The 6783-nt window shown below is 39.7% G+C and overlaps 1 pseudogene; it reads right to left on the bottom strand.

Annotated features, from left to right (window-relative positions):
* Positions 1-265: 265 nt before the first annotated feature.
* Positions 266-1156, bottom strand: LOC101961339 (elongation factor 1-alpha 1 pseudogene; annotated as a pseudogene).
* Positions 1157-6783: the final 5627 nt, after the last annotated feature.

Genomic DNA, 6783 nt, shown 5'->3' with positions numbered 1-6783 from the left:
TTTTTTTGGTGTTAAGTTTGGTTTTAAGTTTTTTGAGTTCTTTATACATCCTGAAGATTAATGCTCTATCTGAGGTGCAGGTGGCAAAGATTTTCTCCCATTCTGTAGGCTCTCTGTTTACATTCCTGATTATTTCCTTTGCTGTGAAGAAGCTTTTTAATTTGATACCATCCCATTTATTGGTTCTTGATTTTACTTCTTGTGCTTTAGGAGTCTTGTTGAGGAATTTGATTCCCAAGCCAACATGATGGAAATTTGGCTCTACCTTTTCTTCCAGTAATGCAGGGTCTCTGGTCTAATGCCTAGGTTCCTGATCCACTTTGAGTTTTGTACCAATACCACCAATTTCGTAGACATTCTGGAGGAGCAGACACAAAGGCTTGTCGGTTGGATGAGTTGGTGGCAGGATGAAATCTAAAGCTTTGAGCAGTGTGGTTCCAGGGGAACTGCCCTCTTTGTGGTTGATTTCCCATCCCTTGAACCAAGGCATATTAACATTTGGCTCCAACATGTTCCAGCCAGAAATCGGCACAAATGCTACTATGTCAGGATTGTAGCCAATTTTCTTAAAGTAGGTGCTGACTTCCTTAACAATTTCCTCGTATCTCTTCCTACTATAGGATGGCTCAGTGGAATCTAATTCGTTAACATCAACAGTTAGTTGTTTCACATCCAGTGTGTAAGACAAGAGGCCATGCTCATGGGTTTGCCCATTCTCAGAGATAACAATTGTTAAATTCACCAACACCAGCAGCAACAATCAGAACAATCCAGTCAGCCTGTGATTATGTGCCTGTAATCATGTTTTTGGTAAAGTCTCTGCGTCCTGGGCCATCAGTGATAATCACATAATACTTGTGGGTCTGAAATTTCCACAGGGAGATGTCAATGGTGACACCTTGCTCACACTGAGCTTTCGCAGTGTATTTAAGACCCAGACATACTTAAAGGAGCCCATTCCCATCTCAGCAGCCTCCTTCTCAAAATTTTCAGTGGCTCATTTGTTGATTCTACCACATTTGTGGACCAGATGGCCAGTGGACTTGCCAGAATTTACAGGTCTGATGACAGCGATGTTGATGTCTTTTCCTTTCCCATTTTGGCTTTGATTTAGCAGTGGGTTTTCATGACACCTGTATTCTGGCAGCAAACTCATCACACAAAAGTGTCCTTTGATACATAAAAGTTTTTAATTTTGATAAGGTCTAATTTATCTATCTTGTCTTTTATTGCTTGTGCTTTTTGAGTCCTACCCAAGAAATCATCACCTAATCCTGTGTCAGAAAGATTTTTCCCTATGTTTTCTTCAAGGAGTTTCATAATTTTAACTCTTACATTTTTGATCAATTGGGTTAGTCATTGTATATAGTTTAAGAATCCAGCTTAATTTTTTTTAAATTTTTTTTTAGTTATACATGACAGCAGAATGTATTTTAACATATAATACATACATGGAATGTACATACATCAAAGCTTAATTTTTTTACATGTAAAATATTTTGTTTTCCTAGCATCGTTTGTTGAAAAGGTTGTTATTTGTCCACATTTATCCATTAAATGATCATGGCATCCTTGTCAAATGTCAGTTGATGGTATGAGTTGGGGTTTATTTCTGGGTTCTCCTCTTTATTCCATGGGTCTATATGTCTGTCTTTATCCAATACTATGCATTTTTTTTTTTTAGAGAGAGAGAATTTTAACATTTATTTTTTAGTTTTCGGCAGACACAACATCTTTGTTTGTATGTGGTGCTGAGGATTGAACCCGGGCGCATGCATGCCAGGCGAGCTCGCTACCGCTTAAGTCACATCCCCAGTCCCATACCATGCATTTTTGATGACTGCTTCTTGTAGGAAGTTTTGAAGCAGGAAATGTGAGTTCTATAACTTTATTCTTTTTTAGTTGTAGTTGGACACAATACCTTTATTTTATTTATTAATGTTTATATGGTGCTGAGGATTGAACTCAGGGCTTGGCACATGCTAGGTGAGTGCCTATCATTGAGCCACAACCCCAGCTCAACTCTAAGATCATTTTGGCTATTTAGAATCGCTTAAGATTCCATGTGAGTTTTTGGATGGCCTTTTCTTTCTATAAAAAATACATTTGGGGGGCTGGGTTGTGGCTCAGTGGCAGAGCATTTGCCTAGCATATGTGAGGCACTGGATTTGATTCTCAGCACCACATATAAATAAATAAAATAAAGGTCCAACCAACAACTAAAAAAAAATTAAAAAACAAAAACAACAACAACAAAAACACCATTTGAATTTAAAGAGGGATTGTTTTGAATCTATGGACCACCCTTGTATTGTCACCTTAACAGTATTAAGTATTTTAATTAATAAACATTAAATATATATATTTTATGTTTGTTTAGGTCTCATTTTATTTTATATATATATATATTTTTTTTTTTTTTTTTGAGATGGGTCTTGCTGTATTGTTCATGCTGATCTAGAACTCTCTGACTCAAGAAATCCTCCTGCCTCAGCCTCCTGAGTAGCTGGGACTACAAGTGCAAGCCACCTTGCCCACTTTGTTTTATAATTTTTGATGTATAAATCAATCCTTATTTAAATTTATTCCGAAGTATTTTATTCTCTTTTGACTACTGTATTTTGAAATTGTCTTTAAATTTCCTTTCTAGGTTGTTCACTGAAAGTGCATAGAGAAGTACAACTGATTTTTGTGTTTTAATTTTAATTTTGTATCCTATATTTTTGTTCAATTTTTTTGTGTGTGTGTGATGGGAATTAAACCCAGGGATTTATCCATGCTAGGCAAGCACTGTCACTGAACTACATCCCCAGCACTTTTTAAAAATTTTAATTTTGAGAGTGTTGGCAAACCTGTAATCCCGGTGACTGAGGAGGCTGAAGTAGGATAATTGCAAATTCAAGGTCCCCTGCACAATTTAGCAAGACCCTGTTTCAAAATTAAAAATTAAAAAAGGGCTGGGGAGGGACTGGGTTGTGGCTCAGTGGTAGAGTGTTTGCTTTTCAGTGAGGCACTGGGTTTGATCCTTAGCACAGCATATAAATAAATAAGGTATTATGTCCATTTACAACTTAATAATAAAGGGGCTGGGGATGCAACTCAGTGGTAGAACACCTCTGGGTACAATCCCTGATACTACAACTATTACAAAATCTTTTTTGAGCCAGAGTCTTACTAAATTGCCCTGGGGCTAGCCTTGAACTTGCAATCTTGCCTCCATTTCCCAAGTAGCTGGGATTAGCAGTTATGCACCACAATGCCTGGTTTGAACTTACTTTTTAACACTAAAAATTGTGTGTGTGTGTGTGTGTGTGAATTCTTTAGGGTTTTCTACATAAAAGATGTCATCTGCAAACTAATGTTTTTCTTTCTTTCCAATTATGTGCCATTATTTTTTTTCTTACCTATTTGTTTATCTGAAATTTCCAATAAGTCAAATAGAAAGGATATAAGTAGAACTGGAATGTAGCTCAGTGGTAAAATGTTTGTCTTGCCCTGAGTTGATCCCTAGTAATGAAAAAGAAAAAAAAAAAAGTGACTAACATAGGTATCATTGTTTTGTTCCTTAGAGGAAAGGCTTCCATTATTTCACCACTGAGCGTGATGTTAACTGTGGGGTTTTCCTAGGTGTGCTTTATCTACTTATTGTTGAGGATAAAATTCTTAGCATAATGTTTTTATCATGAAAATGTGTTAAATTTTGTTGAATTTTTTTCAGCCTTGAGATGATCATGCTGTTTTTTCCTTCACTCTATTTAAAGTTAATTCTATTATACTTATATAAATATTAATTCCTTGTACTAATACATCAGTAAAACCATTTGATTCTGAATTTTTCCATTGTTGTAGGGATATTTTTTGATTATTGATACAACCTCTTTACTAGTTATTGGTTTCTTCAGATTTTTCAGTTTCTTCTTGAGTCAGTTTTGGTAGATCAGTTTGGGTAGATGGTGTGTTTCTAGAAAAACTTCCACTTCATCTAAGTTATCCAATTTGTGAGAATGCAACCATTTGTGGTTTTCTTTTATGTTTTTATTCTGTAAAATCAGTAATAATGTTTTCCTTTCATTTCTGATGATTTTTTTGAGTTAGAAAACAGTTCCAATTTTATTCATAAAATTATTAATCCAAATTGCAAAAGCAGATTTACATAGGCATAGATCAATTACAAAACAGGAGGACAATGAAATGTTCCAGAAACATCCTGAAAAGTTCCAAGAAGCACATACTATGCAAAACATCCAGTTAAACCACAGTTGTGGGACAGGTAATATTCATTACTGCCTTTTCTCCATGAACTCTTCCCTATATTTGCTTTTCTTTTCCAACTTGCTGAGACTTGGCTCTGCATACAAAAAAAAAAAAAAAATTCTTTATCAGAGTCTAGCCTGGTGATAACCACCTTGCTTGGGTGGATGCCCATGTGGACGGTTGTACTGTTAGGCCTTCTCAGATGCACCCACTCAGTGTAAATGACATATTTTTCCTTACACTTGGACTACCTTGCTGATTTGCTGATCTTTGCAGTGTCCTACCTGGACCTTGTCATCCTTGCAGATAGGCACCTGAAGGTCTTGTAATTCCACCACAGCTCCTCGGAGAGCCTGAGAACCAGATCTTCCTGCACATGTGCTTTTATGGTTTTTAGTGGTCTGAGATCACTAAGAGGTTGAACTTCATGCAGACTGAGGGCACCTGCGGTGTCAGTTCGTTTCTGTTTTTTTTTTTTTCCTTTCTGGCTTTAATATTTTGAGTCTTCTCCTGCCCCCACCCCTTTTTTTTTTTTTAAGTGAATCTGGCTAAAATTTTGTCAATTTTGTTGATCTCATAAACTAGATTTTAGTTTTATCATCTCTATTGTTTTTCTATGTTCTATTTATCTACAATCTAATCTGTATTATTTTCTACCATTTGATGAATTTGGATTTCATATACTCTAATTTCTTCCTGTGCTTTGTCCCCTTGATCCGTTTCCCGTTTCCCCGCTTCCTCCTCTGATCCTCCACTTTGTCCTCAGCCTGGGCGGGCTTATCTGTCTGACTTCGGGTGAGGGCACGGCTTAGCCTTTGTATTAGACCGCCTTGGGCCAGCTCGGGTTGACTCTGTGCCTAAGGCTAATGAGCAGAGCTCAGAGCCAAGGGATCTTAATTCTTTTAAAAGTTGGATCTGTTACCGTCTATGTTGGAGAGACTCTCGCAAGGGAGCCAGGTTAGGCAGGGGAAGTGGGGAAAAAATATCTGAGGGGGCAGTTGGCCCCTTAAGGGCCGGAGTCCAAAAGGCAAGAGGTGAAAAGGTAAAATTTCTAAGTTGCAAAGCCTGAGTTAAAAAGTGAAGGACTAGGTATTGTTAAGTTCCTCTGCCACACCCAGAACCTGAAATTCCTGAGGCAGTTAAGACAACTGCCCTACTGGCCATTTAGCCTAGGGCCCTGTGCAGCTTGTCACGTAGGCATACAGGGCCTGAACCAATCAGTTTGAATGTATACACCCCCCCCACCCCGCTTAGGAGTGACCAATCACTCCCGCCTGACCTGTTCCCGCCAATGAATGTGCTAATCATGTATGAGAGTTGTTCAATTTTCCTGTGCCTCATGCTGATTTGTTCTGATGTATACAAAGCCCCCCCCCCCCCGCCCTCCCCAAAAAGTGTACTTAAGCACTGCTTAGCCTCTGCTCTGGGCTCTGGGCTGCTCTCCCTTCTTGTGTGAGCCTGGAGCCTCAGCACACTGAATTGGATCCTCAATAAATCCCCTTCTGCAATTGCATGAGTCAGTCTCTTGGTGGTCTCTTCCTCCGACTTTTCGCCGGACCCTTACAGAGGGATATAGGAGGGAGGTGAATGTGTAAGTCCTATAGGCTGTGGCAGGGTCCTGAGAGGTGGCGGGTCTTCTGAATGGTAGCGAGCTGCTTCCTTCTCCAAGGTAGCCTCCTCCCCAGGGGTCAATGTGTCTCTGGTATTTAAAACTGGATAAAGGCAGTTGGTAACCGTTGGAGCCTTATTCATTAGGGTGGGATTTTGAGGGGACCAGGAAGGTTCCCAGGGTCCTGGGGAGACTGAGAAGGATCTATGTCTATGTCTATACTAGCTGAAGGGCATGCCTCTTCCCCAATCCTGACAAGTTTTAAGGTACCATTGTCAAAGGGTGAACTTTTAAGAATTTCATTAATTAAGTTCCAGTAAGAAAAGGTGGGAACAGGCACCTTTTCTGGGCCAAAGGATTCATAATAATCTTTTAAACAGTCTCCTACTCTAAGCCATCTTTTACCATCAATGGTCCCTTCAAGGAGAAACCATGGACACAATTCTCCTATGTATGAAAAGAATAATTTCAAGTCCTTTTTCTTAACACGTGACCCCCGTGTCTTGAGGAACTCCTTGAGGCCTGACAAAAACAAATCATGTGATGAAACTGCTTGTCCCATGGTGGGTCACTCACCATGCATTGTCCCCACTCACCTCCTGGAACTGTCTCTCCGTCTTGTCTGCCAAGGCGATCTCGAGCTCCCCTTGGCCAAGTCTTCCTGGAGGACGGAGTTCCTTCTCAGTCAAAGGCACACAACGTTGGGCGCCAAATGTCCTGTCCGGCAGGACACATCAATGTGGGCAGCGAACCTAGGTGGGGAGTAATGAAGGGACCAGAGACCGGAGGGATGACAGCAAGACAGGAGTTCTAATCAAGCTGCAAACTTTTATTGTTCACACAGGGGTATTTACATGCTGAGGATGGGGAAGCTCTCTAATCAGCAATTGCTGGATGTGGGTGGTAAAACTGCCAGCTGC

This window comes from Ictidomys tridecemlineatus, chromosome 10, assembly GCF_052094955.1.
Source record: "Ictidomys tridecemlineatus isolate mIctTri1 chromosome 10, mIctTri1.hap1, whole genome shotgun sequence".
In the NCBI taxonomy this organism is placed as follows: domain Eukaryota; kingdom Metazoa; phylum Chordata; class Mammalia; order Rodentia; family Sciuridae; genus Ictidomys; species Ictidomys tridecemlineatus.
The sequence above is the reverse complement of the archived record's forward strand: the minus strand, read 5'-3'. Positions and strand labels throughout refer to the sequence as shown.